The sequence below is a fragment of the Cyanistes caeruleus genome, chromosome 3, assembly GCF_971803275.1.
Source record: "Cyanistes caeruleus chromosome 3, bCyaCae1.hap1.1, whole genome shotgun sequence".
NCBI lineage: Eukaryota > Metazoa > Chordata > Aves > Passeriformes > Paridae > Cyanistes > Cyanistes caeruleus.
The window spans coordinates 77,327,752-77,345,488 of NC_141703.1; the positions used below are offsets into that span (position 1 = coordinate 77,327,752).

The 17,737-nt window shown below is 39.9% G+C and overlaps 1 long non-coding RNA gene across 1 annotated transcript; it reads right to left on the reverse strand.

Annotated features, from left to right (window-relative positions):
* Positions 1 to 7,558: 7,558 nt before the first annotated feature.
* On the reverse strand, positions 7,559 to 17,279 carry LOC111926506 (uncharacterized). Its single transcript, XR_002863014.2, has 3 exons — positions 17,136 to 17,279; positions 12,157 to 12,247; positions 7,559 to 10,711 (listed from the first exon to the last, which is right to left on the reverse strand). It is a non-coding gene; the product is annotated as an uncharacterized LOC111926506 (long non-coding RNA).
* Positions 17,280 to 17,737: the final 458 nt, after the last annotated feature.

A 17,737-nucleotide genomic window follows, 5' to 3' on the forward strand; every position in this document is an offset into this window, starting at 1 on the left:
AATTGTTCTTGTCATCCCTACTAAAGTAATTTGCTTCTCCCTGGCAGAGGTGAGGGAATAAGTTGGAGTATGCAATGAGAAGACAGAGACTACTAGTTAAAACAATTATTAATATATTTTCACTATTTTATATAATGCACAGTACTTATATAATGCATATAATGAACAATATAAAAGGATGCATCAGACATCCCTTTGTAAGGAAGAAGGTAAGAATGTCAGACCCTAAAATCCATAAAAGAGATGGCTCAGGGGTTTTTGTCCAATTTTCCAGGCCTCTTTATCTATGGTAACTTACTCCCAAACTCTGCTCATATCTCAAAATGTGAATACAATCATACTGAGAGGAAAAAAAAAAAAATTACAAAAAAATAGTATGTGAGACTAATATTCCACGTCTCACTAGAATGGAGTTGCTAGAGAAATATTTCATTTTCATTAGACCAGGCTTTTTATGATTAGAGAACTAATCTGTACAGTTTTACCTGGCATTGAGATACTGAACTTTATTCCACTCACAGAGTTAAGGGTCAAAACTGAAGGGAAGTTCTTAGCTCTATTCATTCCCTTCTAGGGGCTGTTAGCTGAACTTGGTGTTTGCATGAGCACATCTACAATAAATGTGCTCCTGAAGAATGCAGAGTAATTACAAGCAAAACACAAACCATAGGAAGAAGATTGAACATCTACACTTAAATAGAATTCTGATATCAACCAAGTAAAGAAAAGTTCTCGCAAGACTGTATAGGAGCTCTGGGGAAAAAACAAAATTAATTGCCATGTCTCAGTTAAGGAATAGTTAACAGAGAACAAGGGTTTTGCTGTCATGCTAAAAAAAAAAAATGCCAATAGATGGCTTCTGTCAAATTAAGTTAAAATAAGACCTAAAACAACTTGTTCAGTAGTTAACTTGATCCTTTAGCAAGACCATTTAGCAAGAACTAAACCCTAATACATAATAGATCCCTTCCTGAGAATTTTGCCATTAACTTCAAGTAGGGAGAAAGCTTGTTCTCCTCCACTATTTTGTTCAAACTAACTTTCCTTTGGCTTTCCTGGCTTCACCTTGGTTTAGCCAAGCTCATTCCTGCCCACTTTTGCTACCACTGTGGCCACAAAGCCCCCTGACCTGGTGCTCTACTGTATCTTTGTAACTCTCTTTTTCTGCTGCCTGCCTGGTTCCCATAAAGCTGTGGCCATCACCATGTTTTACCAGTCCTTTCTACACTCTGAGCTGCCAACACGATGCTTCACTGAGGAAAGCAGAAAATTCACATGACACTGTAGAACGACTCAGCCAGCATGCTTTCTTCGACTACCTGCAGCAGCTGGATGCTGAAAGGGACCCAAAGAAACATGCTGAAAATGCAGACCTGCAAGTCACATTAGATGTGGGATATAATGGAGCATCATGGCTTAGGGGCTCATAAATAACTGCTATACCTCCTTCACCACTACATTTTGGTTCCACAGCCCAGAAGTCTATTAAAGATAAGTAATTATTACCACACCTCCCCAGGAAGCATTCCCCACAAAATGGCCCTCAGACAGATTAATGCTTCCTTTTTCTACAATAAAGTCTTGATTTTGAGATTTTTTTCATACGATTAAGGAGCACTGTAAAACATTTTTATTATCTTTTTGTTCAGACTGAGAGACAATTATTGTGCTGTTTGTATATGCAGCAACCTATTCAAGTATTAGTCATTTTCCTTGTTATTAGCTTCTGCTTTAAATTGCTTGATAAAAAATTATGGCCACATTTGTGATCCCACAGTGTTTGTTTTCTTTTTTTATGGCATGGCAACACAAATGAAAAGAGACAGCTAATGGCCTGGGGAGGAAGACATGTGGTCTCAACAGGAAGGCTGCAATGACAGGTATGAACACTCATTAAAGAGGTAGGGTGAGAGCACATCGATTTTCCAAAGAAAAATACTTTTTTATCCTTCCAAGGATATCTTCCTGTAATTATCTGGTGCTGTGTTCATTCGATACGTGTTAATTGGAACAAGTTTTTATTTGCACAGGTGGCAGCTCAAGCTATCCTCTCACACTGTAACAGCACCAAGTTTCACAAAACAGAGAATATGCAGCACAGCTTCTGCCCTTCACAGGACCACAACTTTATGTATCAACAGCCAGAGGTGTCCAAGTGGCTGACAAGACTGTCACCAGGGTCCCAAATTGCTAAGGACATATTTGTGAACACAACCAGGATTTTGTCTATTCTAGTAAATGAGGGGGGCCAGGGACCATTCTCCAGCCTGGAGGCCAACTGGAATAGCACAACTTAACCCTTTTGGCTAAACTCTTATCTTCAGAAACAGAGTGAGTGCATTCAGGCTTTTCACTGGGAACTGTCCCTGGCTTGTGGTGTCTCCCCAGACCTACCAGAGCATATTATTGGAAAGCAGTACTTGCAGCAGGTCAAGGCTCTGCTAGGACTGGGCTAACAGCTAAACAGCAAACACAACCCTTGCATGTGCCCACAGCCTGACACAGCTTAGTTTACAGGTTATAGGCATAACCATGGAAACTCCTCTGAATAATTGTGCAGAAGAGGCTCATGGATTAAAAATAAACCTGGCGCTAAAGATTTGCAATGTGAAGCTCACTTACAGAGATTTGTAAGAATTTGATGGATTGTAGCTGTAAAGTGCTGCTGACACTGTGAAAATTAATTATATCTGTATTATCCTATCATCAAAACAGTTTTTAGAAATTATAGGTCCTCTTATGTACTGGATTAGAGAACCTAATTGCTTAATAGTGACCTTTAAGAAATTAAGATGTCTCTCAAGGAATAGTAAACAGCAGTGGCCTAACTTTTACACCATCCTCCAGAGATAAGGAGTGAACAGCCTCACAGATAGGACATCAACACGCTGTAGTGTCCAGATATCTGCTTAGACAGCATAAGCTTTTCCAAAACACTGTGTCCATAGCCTCTGCACGGATCAGCTATGCCCTCCCATCCTCCCACTGATCCTGCCAGTATGGCCAGGGGGTTTATAATGACAGACTAACCTGAACTTGTGTATGCCAGGAGTCACAGCACTGCCCTGCTTCAAAGCCTGCAGTCAGAGCTCAGCTGGAGTAAATCTTTACACATACAGGTGCCTTTGCTGCAGATTTCTAGTGATGGAGAGTAGCTATGCACTCAGGTGCCAGCCTTGATACACTGCATCTGATAACTAATCACAGATTGCTCAGATCCTTTCTTCAGCCACCCATTAGTTCAACATGCTGTACCCAAGCATGCGATTTCTTTCTTAGCAATGCTTGGAAAACTGTAAATCTAGCCAGATCAATTGAATGACAGGTTTATTTGCTGATTTCTGTTGATTTTTCTCTCTAATCAGTATTATCTCTGTGGGTACCCTAAGTACTTAACTTCACACACAGTATTTATGCAATTAGATGCACAGTTTTGCCTTTTGATTTTAAGCATACATATAAACTGATATTCTCATTCAAAAATAGTTATATAGGCACAAATAATCTCCTTTTAGTGTGAAAAGCCCACTATTAACAAGTTTGCTTATGCTTACATCTGTAAGCTAACTGATGAATAATTAGTCATGCTTCATACTAAGGCATGTTTTTCTCAAAGTTCCTTTAAACCCCATTTTTGGATCTTTGAACCTCCTTCCAGTTAGACAATTTTTTGTTTTAATAGCAACATCAGAACTATATTAATTCCATAAGCAAGACTGGCAGCCAACATCACAGTGCCTCAGAATAATTCAGAGAGGAGTATAGACTAACCTAAAAGTAGGTTCTACACTGAATTCAGATCAGGCTACTTAGGGATATATCCTGCTGGGTCTTGAAAGCCTGCAAGAACATCCTATATTCTTTAAACTGTTTCCATGGGGAAATGACTTCTTTTTCTGTCAGTACCTCCCCATTCTCTGTCACACTTCCACTGCACCACTACAAAAGTAGGATAGGATGGGACAGGACAGGACAGGACAGGACAGGACAACAACCATCATCTAGTTCAGCTATCTGACCAATTCAGGGTTGACCAAAAGTTAAAGCATGTTGTTAAGGGCATTATCCAATGCTTCCTAAACATGGCTAGTCATGGGGAATCAACAACTTCTCTAGGAAGCCTGTTCCAGAGTTTGATCACTCTGTTGGCAAATTAATGCTTCCTTCCTAATGTTCAGTGTCAGCCTCCCCTGGCACAGCTTTGAACCATTCCCACATGTCCTGTCTGTGGATATCAGGAAGAAGATGAGCAGCAAAAAAACTAAGACCACCTCCTCATCTCCTCAGGCCAGGGAGCTGCTGTTAGGTCTCCCTAAAGCTCTCACTGCTCCAGACTGAACAAGCCCAGCTCTCCAGCCTCTCTTCACAGATCAGGTACTCCATCCATCACCACATTGGTGGCCCCCCTTAACTCACTTCAGTTTGCTGAAGATTTTCTTCATTAGAGGGGACAAAACAGGACCCACTATTCTAGATGTGGTCTAGCAAATGACAAGTAGAAGATAAATAAACCATTCCCCGTGTGCTCTGGCTCTGACCCTGTTCCTACAGCCCAGTGTACTTGTGCCCTCTCTGCCTACCAGTCTCCCTGTGGTTCTGTGCTCAGCTTTACCACCAGCAGGAACCACAGGGACTGTCCTGCAGAGCTGCTCCCAGGCAGGCAGTGCCTGCCCTCTGGTATTGGAGGGGCTCATCCTTCCTAGCAGCAGCAGTTGGCAGTTCACAAGAAGAGGTTCAGGAGGTTCATGTCAGCCCATATTTCTAGGCCTCTGAGTAGGAAACCTGCCTGAAAACGTAACTGTTTGCCTCCATTTGTTTGTTACCATCCATAAAGCTGATCAGATATTGTCTGCCTTCTCTCCCAGAACACTGACAGTGTATTGGGTCTGTGTGCCAAGGGTCTGGCAGTGACAGAGCTACAGGATTGGCTTCTGTGTGGAGCTGCTAGAAATTTCCCCCATGTCCAGCTGAGCTAATGCCAGCAGGCTCCATGATGAGCCACTCCTGGACAGGGCAGAAAAAACCACTGCACAACAGCAGCTGGAAGAGAGGAGTGAGAACATGTGAGAGGAATACCTTGAAGACCCCACGGTCAGTGCAGAAGGAGGGGCAGGAGGTGCTCCAGGCACCAGAGCAGAGATTCCCCTGCAGCCCCTGGTGCAGCCCATGGTGAGGCAGCTGTGCCCCTGCAGCCCAAGGAGGGCCACATTGAACACAACTCATTAATTACAGAGCCTGATGACCCAGACAGTGACCCAATCTTATAGCACACCCCACCAGCCTGTAATATCCCAACCTGGATAGCTGGGAGGAAGGTATCACAAACAATGTCAAAAGCCTTGCTAAACTCAAGGTAGGTATCATACCTCTCTCTTTAAGCTTTTATTCTTTAAAGAAACAAAACATTCCCTTCAGCCACTGCATGTTTAGCATCCCATATTCCTTTCAGAGTTCTTGCTCTGAGATTAGATTTCCCCCTCAGCCTGTAGCCATGTCATTATTTGATCCTCAGTATAACCTTAATAACTTTATCATGGGCTGTGTTTAAAATGTGCATTGCTGGCTGGAACCCAATTCATTGAAATTTCAAGACCGCTGTGTTTCCACGACCTGCTCCTATATTCTTCCTAGCATGTTATGTAGCATTTATTATGGAGCTGCCAATCAGACACAGAAATGGATGTTTTCACCTTTTTGTCACTGCTATTATCTGCTCTGGATAATACATAGATACAAGAATCACCAGGAGCTACAGTTTAATGAGGTTTTGCTTTAGTTTATCCAGAAGCACATCAGATGCCACCCAGCAGCACCACTGAACATGGTTCAACACAGACTGGAGAGTTTCTACTAAATATGTAGTTAATTTGTTCTGCTTACAGCCTCTCTGTTGGCAGTAGAACCTATTCATATTTTTCTGCCTTGTGGTCTACCTAAAAGCTGTGGTCTGTGTGATCTTACTTCTTCACTTCACTTCACTTACTTACTTCTCACTTACTTCTCTCCTACTCCTACAGTTTTGTCCAGTTTGCTTTGTTCACAGTGAAACCAGAAGAGAAGACATTTTCCTTGAGTGTAAAAAAAACAGAGATATTGTCTTAAAGAAATATTTATAGGCAGCATGTTATAGACAACTCCTATCTTTTCTTTCTCATTTCCAATTTAACTGTATGATTTATATATATATATATGTACTGTTGGCACTGACTAATGATAGCAGTAGCTTTTTCATCCCAAACAAAATTTCCAGGGAAACCTGTCATGCTAAAACAGAATTCATCACCCTCCATACTTGGAGCTTAGGTCAAGAAGTGTCACTTAATAATCTTTTACATCAACTCAAATAAGAAAGTCAAGAAAAATGTAATTTCAAGAGCAGAATCTGCACTTGTTCATCTGGATCACATTTATAATGCACAAGGAAAAAAAAGTTTCCCATTTCATTTCCCATGAATGTCTTTATCTTCAGCTTTATGAGTTTTCTGATGGTTCTGGTTTACTCTGGGTGGTGTGGGCTGACGCTGGCTGTGCCTAAGTTACCCACCAATGTTCACACTGGCAGTGTTTCTCTTCCTAAGTCACCACTGCACATGGTGGAGTCCTGCTGCCCTGGAGATGGCTGAACACCTGCCTGCCCATGAGAAGTGGTGAATGAATTCCTTGTTTTGCTCTGCCTGCTTGTGAGGCTTTTGCTTTACATGTTAAATGGTCTTTATCCCAGCCCATGAGTTTTCATACTTTTACCTTTCCAGGTCTCTCCCCCATCCTACCAGCGGGGAATGAGCAAGTGGCTGGATGGGGGTTAGCTGCCTGGCAGGGTTAAACCATGACACTTCTGTGGTTTCAATTCTATATTCCATTCTAGTTTTTTTTCTGAAAATCCCACCAAGAACGTTTGTGTCTGGATCAAAATAATGAATTTTTACATTCCCCCTATGACACCTCTGGGGCAGAGGAAGAGCTCCTTTCCCTCTCAACAAAATAAGATAAAACCAGAGCACAGAACAGTTTCCAATTCAAAGATATCTCTGAACTTTCTCCATTTTCACATAAGATGCCCAAGTATATGGCTTTACTAATTTAATTCCCATTTGCTTTACTGTAATATACCCTTTGTAAATGTTAGAAGTCCATCTGCTTGTTTTTCCATCAGAGCCTTGGCATAGTTCCAGCTGCAGATGTGGGAGCTCTGGTGCAAAATGAGCAACAGTTTAAACAGTCTCATTTCCAGACCAAATGTGAAAGCTTTTTCCCTTAAAGGAAAAAATATATATCATAAATCAGTATTTTGTTAACAGGTCCATAAATAAGAGCACTAAACAGGGCAGGCCCATCAGAAATGGACCAAGACCATGAATCTGGGAGCCTTCTTAGAGGGATCTCCTGCTCTCAGTAACTTACAGAATCCCATTTCTTCACCTGTAATTTCAGAGATATTTTGATGAGGAGAAAAGTAAGACTGAACTTCAGATGTGAAGGATGACCCAAACAGTGTGTGCTCATAAGGGATAGTTTTGCCACATGAAAAAGCCAACTTCACAACCCCAAACTCATTCTGTGGAGGGGTAAAATCCCATTTTACTGGAATCAAATCATTAATAGATCATTTCAGAGAAGGATAATGTAATTTACAGGACTGTAATACGTGTACATACTCAAACTCCTCGTAAAATCAAGCAACTTGATTTTTTTTTGTAGTTGTGCTTTGGAAACCACCAATGCTGGTGGAAGGAAGGATCCATGCTGCACAAGATGCTGGTCACAGCTCTGATTTTTTCTGATTTTTTTAATTTAGGTGAAACTCCATCAACATAAAGCCTCTTCCCTCAGCCACCTGGGATGTCATGAAGATGCAGCTGGCAATCCAGGTCTGAGCTGCATTCCTCAGGTGCTGGTCTCCTTTAAGATGGCATGAACCAGGAAATAACTCTTGCAATCAGTAAAGTTTCACTGATACAAACTTTAGTCACAAGAACCCCAGAATACAGACAGGACTATTCAGCCATAATTACATCCACAAAAGCCCCCAGCCTCACCACACCTGCCCTTTCTGACAGGAGCATGTTTGCATTTCCATCTCTCTCCCATCTCTGCCAAGCAAGCCATACAAATGCAAAAAGCCTTTGAGGGTGAATGCAGGGTCCTGTGTTGAGCTCTCTCTGCAAAAACCATGGCACAGGGCAGCAGAAGAGGAACAAAATAAATTGCATGGGGAGAAGACAGCAGTTTCATGGGGAGAGCACAGTACCTCTGTGATGTTCTGGTGCAATAAAGCTCCTGGACAGGAACAGGAACAGAAGAGCATTGACCTGCCCTAGGGACAGACTCTTCACTGCTCCAGTAGTGCTCACGTGGCTGAGAAAAAGCTGGGAAAAGTGCCATGCACTCCAAAATGGTGTACTAATCAAGAACACTGTGTAAAGCAGTCTAGGAAATGTTAAGCAAAGCAATTTCATCTCGACTTTAACCCTTCCCTCCACTCAGTATTTACAGTCCTCACTTTTTCTGTGTTGTGTGTTGGTTTCATGTCTCCAGCTGTTACTCCAGGCTTTGTGAAAGCCTGCTTTCCCCCTGAGCTCTTCTTACAGCACTTTTTCAGAATAGCAGCTAAAGCTTCTTCTTGGTGTGCACCTCAGAAGAGATATTTTCCAAGACAGTTTTTAAGATCATTCTGGTCTTTCACACCTACCTCTACCTCCTCCATCTCTCATTCTTCTGGAAAGCCCCAACCCCACTGCCAGCTGTCTAAAGGCTCAGCCATGTTCATAAGGCCAGTCTCAAAGGACCATCTCTGATACACAGCTTTCTCAGAAAACCCCACCTGTCCTTCTCTATTCAACCTAGACTAGTTAAAAGTAAAATCTCTGTACTACCCCTCCCAAAGAGTATCTATCCCCTTCTATATGGAAAGCACTCAGCTCCTCCACAGCAGACTGACCCAAAAGTGCCCTTTCCAGAGATATCAGATGTTTCAGCTCCATCAGATGTCTTTATTGGCCACTGAGGATCTTATACACCTTCAACATGGTGCATTTTTTACATTTTTATGACCTCTTATAAATAAGACAGTGGTCATTTTCTATTGTTTTAGAATGGCTTCCTGTCTGATAAAGATCAGGGACCAAACTGGGCTGCATAACTTGCAGCTTCTAGAGAATCACTGGAGTGACAGGGGAGGAATACCTGAGGCAGAGACTGCCTGGGCTCTGCCTCGAATAAAAAGTGGTCTTTAATTCTGGCAGCATACACAAGCATCACTTTTCAAATACAAAATTCCTCCCACTCAATACTGAAAATTGGACAAAGGCCAGCAGTGTTAAACAGGAGACAGCACTTGTTCTTCCCTCAAAGATGGTCTGATTTGGAAGAAGTGGAGTACAGTCCTGATAAATCTCCCTTAGTTCTGGAGATGCAATATGTCAGCAGGGAGAGAGGGAGCAGGCAGGAGAAACAGCACCTAAAAGAGCCACTAGATATTGTGGTCAGGATCATGCAGCTGAAGATCAGACAGTCAATCTGGAAATAGCAATAAAGGAAAGCAAGGGAGCACAGTGAGAGGCTATGGGCTATTAGAGTTAATAGAAAGAAGTCTTTTGACAGAGCAGGGGGACTCCTACTAACTGCAGATTAAAGCCCACCTTTCTGCTCTGAAGAGATGAAGCTGGTTAACTTGATGTACATTCCAGCTGTAACATGCACAAGCACAGGAGACAGACTGCATGCCAGGCAGAGAGTTTGACTAGGCAGCAATATATATTTTTTTTTCTTTCCTTACTGAAATATTGCTGGAAAACCTTATTATAAATACATCCATGCAGAAAAAAGAATATATTTTCATATCTGCTGCATTAGTGATACTTTTTCCTTGAAGAAAATCCTTACCTACTAAGAAATAGTTAACAAGAGCAAGGGGAAAAGGTGTGCTTCTGGTTTTGTATTTGACACATGCTAAAACTGCAAGACAACAGAGAGCTGAGTTGAAAGTCAGATGTGTTCTGAGCACATTCTGGAGTCTAAAGTGAAGAGGAATAGAGGCTAGCATAGAAAACAAGTGGGGTTTCTCAGAGGTAAAGGTGAAAGGCAGGAAGTAACCTGGTGGAGAAGTTTGAGATCAGCTTTGCTGACAAAGCTTTCCCATGAAAAAGATCAGACACAGAGGTCTGGATGAACCCTATAGATGTCAAAAGGGGAAAAAAGAAAGACATGGCATCTAGTCAACAGTATGAATAATCTTCAGGCACAAACTCCTCTCACATGAGGCTTCCTTGAGGATTATGTTTCATTTGGGTCCCTTTCTTTCAATATTCTCCCTCAGAATATTCTGTGATTTTCCCTCCAAAATGCAGTGCTACCCAAGCAGATGATGAAAAAAGTAGATAGAACCTGGAGGACCCAATGTGTTCTGCTTTTCCAGACATGCACATCTCCCACTGAGCCCCAGGTCAGACTGCATCTTCCTCCTTTGGATTGTCATTTCACTATTTCATCATCACTTTCCCCTCCATTTTCCCTTACTCACAGCCTGGAAAAGTACCATTTTACCCCATATTTTCTTACATGTTGATATAATCACATTGCTCACTTTTTTCCTTCTTCATCCCTTCAGAGGTTTCCAGAACATTTCTGCCAGACACTCCTGGGCTGCCTTGTGAAATGACCTTCATTTCCAGACTGCCAAAGGGAAACAGTGGTTCTGTGACTGCAGAATACACTGCAAAACAGAAAAGTTCATTTAGCCCCATTTAGAAAAGTCAGAAAAGTAGAGCACAAGCCTCTCCTTAGGTCTGCAACAGCCCCTGGGATTTTATGATCCACTGAAAATGAAAACAAACCCTTTTGTTTGGAATATGGGATTTATGGTCTTTCCCTGCTTACCTCAGGGGAAGTTTGTGTCAGAATACAAATCTGAGCCCATCTTTCCCTGAAACCCATCTCTCCCTGGACCAATCTCCTTTAATGACTTATCCAAGGAAGAATTTTTCATGTACATGGCTGTTGATTCCCCTGCATTACCTCGGTTCTGCCAGATAAAAGATGAAACATTTAAAAGCAGGCAGGGCAATAATTTAGACATGACTGGGATTTATTTTAAAACAGAACTACCTCTTTGTTAAACATTGCTTTGAAATCCTCAGTCCTTTTTTATTATTATTTTTTTAATATAAATTTTACCTTATCATATACTTTATCATATGCACTTTTAACAACTAGAAAATGCTGCGGTTTTTAGCATATATTATTTAGGTAACATGAGATGGCTTTGTTTTAACCAAGCACCCACTCAGACTATTACAAGAAACACCAGGTTTCAGATAAATCAAATTTAAAATAGGCAAACTAAAAAAAAAAAAAAATCCAACAAAAATATTCTTATTTTCCCCTGTATTATTCAGGATATAATTCAATAAAATCTGAACAAAATCAAAATGTGATAACTAGGGTGATGCAACACTTTTGTAACAACTGAGCATACACTAGCTCTACTTAAACACAAACATTTTTCTGCTGGAAAACTCCATTTTTTAGGGCAGTTAAAATCTTCTAGTCTTTCATTCAGAATAAATGTTAGGGACCATATCACAGCAAATGCCTGAATAAATAAGCACAACTAGCACTAAAATACAAATATTATTCAGTCTAATTTCCTTTGATTTTGACATAACAAATTTTGAAAGTTACAAAGTAGATCACAGTTGTGTGTCACCTGATTGCATCTAATATAAATCTAGATAAAAGGTTGTATCATTTTTAATATATCAGCTTACTTAGAATGCTTTTTGGCTGCTGACACATCAGCTAGATTGCAATGATCAATAAAAGCAAAGAAAATGCTGAGATATTAGAATCTTTATAATTCCCCTAGTCAATTTTTCACACAGTACTTAGTACCCAAGTTTTATGTCTAAACTTGCCCAACTAAAGTTGCAATTCATATGATAATGAAATGTCAAATAAGTCTTGAGCTAGAGATCTAGATATTTAAAGTATCTGATTTCATTAGGAAGCCACTTCTTAAAGATACAAGGAATGATCAGATGTTCTACTCATCTTCTGACAGCATTCAAATAGAAGTGTATTTGTTTAACCAGAATTTAGCTTCCTTCTCATAAATCACTCTCCAAGAGCACTAACATCTCATTACCGATTTACACTTACACATTATATTATCCTGTAATGAAGATGAAGCCTATTAGAACAGACAGTTCACCGTGAGTTCAGGCGCTGAAGAAAAACAGTGATGGATTGCCTGGAAGGAGGGAAAAAAAAGACTGGTTTGCAGATGTTAGGCTTGTTGATTTGGCATCCTGCAAGACCTAGGAAAATTTGTATCAGACAAATTCTCTAATACACCTCTGGTTTTAGCCTGGAACTTGCCAGGAATGCAAACTGTGTTAGAACTGTCACATGTTGTCAGAGGAAAAATTGGCCTTTTTGTACATCAGAGTGGTAAATCAAATCAAAAAGACACATCTTTACACCACTTGATACATGAAACACCCCAACAAATTTTATTTAATTATAATTATTTTAGACACTGGAAGTTTAAAAAAAAAAAAAAAAAAGGAAAAAAAGGATGAGGTAGTTTTGTTCAAAATAAGAAAAGTGCTGGTACAGCATGAAACCCCACAATACTCTGGTTACCAGCACAGAATGCATAAAGCATCTCACAATAACTATGCAGCAACAATGAGAGTTTAGCATCATGACAATTACTGCAACAGAAATGTAAGTTCAATGACAACATCAACAATGTAGAGAACAACTGACATATCCAGGGAATTGTAACCAGACACTTGGAACTTACAGGAGTAAGTTCCAAGTGATATGAGATATGGTTTCAATCCAAAGAAGATGAAACTATAGGAAAAGGAAAGTTTCATAAGCATGATGATGTAGGAACCTGTTTAGACTATCATCTTACAGCTGGAAATTATAGAAATTACTGAGCTGAGTTTGCTTTGCTCTGCATTGTCACCTGAGGCTGCAGCCAGGGGTGACACTGATGTGTCCTAGATGCAAACACGTTCAGAATATTTCTGACAATTAAATGGACATATGTGGACATGGCCTCACATTTATTATTTTCTCTGGGTGCTCTCCAATACATCTGCCTTTGAATTCCTGCAAGCTGACATCATGGTTATAATCACAGAGTCCTTTTAATGCCAAAGTCCCAAAACATTCCAGAGAAATAGCTGATGAGGCATTATGATGTTTGAGCTTGGGTTCTTTGCTGCAGTTCTGTGTGCTAGTGTCATAACCTGTGATACTGTACTTTTTTTCCTTTTTTTTTTTTTTAATAATCACATCCAAGCAATCACAGAAGGTTATTTGATTCATTACCTACATTCTTCTGAGGAGAAAAATATTCAAAGTAGAGTCCCTAATTTTAGGCAATCACCTTCTGATATGGTAATCAGTCTCTTTGTCAGATGGTGCATTTATAAGTCGTACATGATACATGAGAAAACACATATCCTCTTAAAAAACTGACTGAAGAACACACAAATCCTCCCATATCCAAAAACAAGGGAATTATGCGTAGCATAATGCCTTTCCTTAGGCTAAAATATTTTCATTGCCAACACATAGGTTATGATAGCAATGCTGACCACTAAAATGTCATCTAATTTTAGCATCAGGAAACCAATGTGCATGTTATAAAATGGTCACTCTTCATCTACTGGTTTTTCTTAACAGTCATGACAGAGCAGGAAGGTTTTGCTTTGCCTATCAAAACAGAGTTTGCATTTAGTGAGAAAAGTAATTCTTTCACCTGGAAGGTAATTTGATAACCACTGACTCACAAGAAATAGAAAGATCTGAAGAGTTTAAAATTTCTAAAGTAATTAGGATTCTTTCATTTTGAGAACTTATTCTCTGCCAGAAAACAGAATTGAAACTTCACTCACTTTTCTGCTAATTAGAAATCATCACTGAGCTTTTTACTAATATGATGCTCTTTCTTTTGGATTCTTTGTATATCCATCTTAATTAGCAGTAGTACAGAAAAGCACAGAAACAATTGACACTCCCACTAAGAAATTTTAAGCCCAGCTTGGTGGAAGACAGGCATTTCTCTAGTATATACTTTTCCAGGGAGGATAGATGCAGACATCTGTTCTGGATGTAGGCCTCCTATGATTTCCAGACTTCCTTGCTGCAGAAAAGTGTTTCGCATTACAGAAATTGGCTGACTTTCCATGCTCTATCATCTGCTCCCAACAGGGTTAATACCACAGAGATAGGAAAGAAAAAAGTATTAAAGGAGAAAAAAAAGAAAAAGAAAAAAAAAAAAAAAGCCAGTCTTGATGATTGCACCTTGCTCCAGTTGTGTTTGGATCAAAGGGGATAAACATGCAGGCTGTAACACCATTTGCTCACAGGCAGTGCAAACACTACTGATATGGCACCGTCTGATCTGCAGCATTCCATCTGCCAGCTGCAAGAACGAAAAAGGGAGAGCAATTAAGAATATTAATCAGGGCTTGAAGTGCTGCATGATTCATGATTCACATGAAGAAAGACCAAGATATATCAAAGGATAATGTGTTTACTTAAAATAAAATAGAAGCATGATTTCTTTAGTCCTGCATATTTAATGCAGTACATTTTTTATCCCTGACTGCACTGAACCTTTCTCCAGATCTCTTGCACTCACTTTGAATAGTCAAGCATTTAGCTCGATCTATCTCAGTCTAATTCAAGCTGCTGATTACTGATTATTTAGAAGCACTGACTTAACATTAGAGCATCAGCAGCTAGATTATTTCCCTGGTGATCTTCATTCTGGTATTTAATAATGTCATTTCATCCATTCCAATTAGACTTTTCTACTAACCAAAAAAAAAAAAAAAAAGAAGAGAAGAGGGAAAAATTTCTACTAGACCTGGGTAAATGTACAAAGTATAACAGAATTTAATCCTTTCTGTGAAATTGCTTGGGAATATTAGCAAAACCAATCTACAAGTTTCATAGAGAAAAATATCTTTTCTGTACAGAAGAGGTATTTCTATAAAGAATTTCAGCTTCTGCTGAGGAGCCATGTCCCCATGGATAAGTGAAGAACAACACTGTAAAGATACTTAAAGTGCTTAAAAATGCAGATTGGTGCCCACTGGGATTTCATAAATCCTTAATAGATATGTGCAAGTAGAAACCATTGTTCAAAATCTAAGCAAATAGAACATCTATTCAGAAATCCACCCAAGAAAATGGGTGCCATACTGCCTTCTGTTTGCATGAAAGCCCCAGAAACAAAATCCTTTTCATTGCTGCTCGCCAGGCTATATGGCCTTCTGGCTTAGAGGGGCACTTGGGACACAACAGGCACCACCAAAGCAGGGTTTTTCTGCACACACACCCCTAAGCTGGACAGAAGAAACATCCAGTGCAATCTGTCCTGGCCAGCAGTCTGCCTCCAGATCAGCACCATCCCTTGCACATATCTGGGAATTGGAGGAAATGTTCATCATGGATAACAAACCCAGGACACCGATGGAGGTTAATTGTTGCTCCTCAAAAAGCTGACCTCCAGAGAAAAGCTGCAATATCCACAGCTAGGGAACCAAAAAGTAGCTCAAACTGACTAAAGTGCTTATTGAAGCTATTCAACTTCAAAATTAAGATCATATTCCTGAGTTGAAGCTTCACATAATTTTGATTCCGTCTCTTTCCAGAAATAAACAGGGCTCAAGATTTAAAAGTATCAGGTATTAAAGGAAGTCTCAGTTTGGAGTATAAAAATGACAAAAACTATTTTATGCATTTTTTAAGGTAGGGCTTTTTTGGCTTTTTTCCCCTGGATTTTAGGCCACACAACAGTTTGTACCTGTCAGGACAAATTAAGACAATGATGTATGTAATTTTCACAAAAAAAAAAAAAAAATCCTGGCTTTGAAGTAGGCTAAAAAGAGCCTTTAGGAAGTTAAAGAACCTCAGACAGAGGCCTTTAAAAAGATTAACCTATGAAAAGTGCTCACAAGCTCTGCAGTAGAAGCTTGACAACCCTAGGCTGCCTTTGAAAACCATCCAAACATAGGCTTTAGATGATTTGGAATCATTTAAAGAAGGTCTGCATGCCATCTTTAGCAATAAAATAAGAACCATGGCACTTGATATCTTCTGTCATTAAAAGCTGGAGTATAACATTAAGCAGGTTGAAAGCAGATGGCACACTAAAATTGAATGTGTAGGTGAAAAAAAAAAAAAAGTAGGGCTAGATGGAGAAAAGCACATTGAATTACTACCTTTTGTGAGCAGGCAACATAGCAGTGGGGGAAAAAATACAGAGTACAGTATGCATTTATATGTGCCAGTTTCAAAAATGATCTGAGCTTTTGCAAGAATGCATGAAGTTTAACTTTACAAAATGCAAGGGGCAGGCTGGGTATGATGACTGCCTTATTCAAGTATTGCTGTTAGGAGGGGTTGAGCACCTGGATGGCCTGTTCTTTGCTCAAAGAAGGAAAACCTACATCAAAGCAACGTTTCTCTTTTTTACTGAAAAACACATATAAGGGACAGCTCTTTGGAAAAGTTCAGTAAGGACTGAACAAGTAACAAACTTGATACAAAAAGTCTTCAATGTTGGAGTCTCTGAAAACTTCATTTTAACCTGTCTGGTCACATTTTGTTTGTTGCACTTCCCACCACTGCCTTTCTCATAGCCTCCAATATATGTCTGCATTAACCCCTTCTTCAAGCACAGTAAAAGATCTCAGAAGTTAAATCATTGCATGTTCTCAAAAAGAAGCTGTGTCCAAATAGTTGACATTCATCATCTGCCCATCATCAGTCAGAAAATTCTGTTTCCAGCACCAGCAGTGTCCAGAGTTTAAATGGTTTAAAACCGTAGGACTGAGCACACCAGAGTAAAAATCCTGAGTGCTTATTCAGAAAATGCTCCAAAATAGTGAGGGGGCACCTCTGGGAAATGTCAATACCTGTCCCACAGAGTGGTCCCCTGGGGTTGAAGGGACAGGGCTGAGGGGATAGTTTCTGTTCATGCCACATGGTCCAGAGCAAGCAATCCAGAACCACTTGTACTATCCAAAATGACAAGGAGGCTGTCTGTCATGTAAATTTAGACATCACATTCCCCACTTTGGAAATTCACACATGCTATACCGTACCTTGCACAGTGAAATCTCCATTTCTATATCCAGATATATGCACATGGAGTAACTCAGGCATAACTCTGCAACTGAAAACAAAATACAGCTTAATTGTTGAGCACAGAACGATGGCAACAAACTCCCATTCAGGAATTTAATCTTAGTAGGCCCTATAATTTGAAAGCCTTTATTTTCTTGTTTCCCTACAGCTGTTTTGGGTTTTCCTCTTAAAGAGGTTGCAGACGTACAAGAGGATACAGATCTAACAAGCTTTGATTAGAGGAGAATATCCTGACTTCCCAGCTGCAGACAGGCACCTTAATGTAGTCTGAGATAGAAGGAATTTCTTATGCCACTATCAAGATCTTTTCTGTCAGTAGCTTTCATAGTGCTGTCAGATTAGAGTCCCCCTCATTAACTGTCAGCCTCTATCTGTTTTCCAGTGGAAGAGAGAAGGAAGGAATAATAATCCTCGTATATACTGGATGGCCTGTAGGAGAAAAATGTCACTTAATGACATTTGTACAGCAGATAATACCAGACAAAATAAAGGGCAGGATTTTTTTTTTATTTTTTTTTCCTTTTTTCTTTTTTTTTTTCCTCCAGAACTCCTTGAAGAA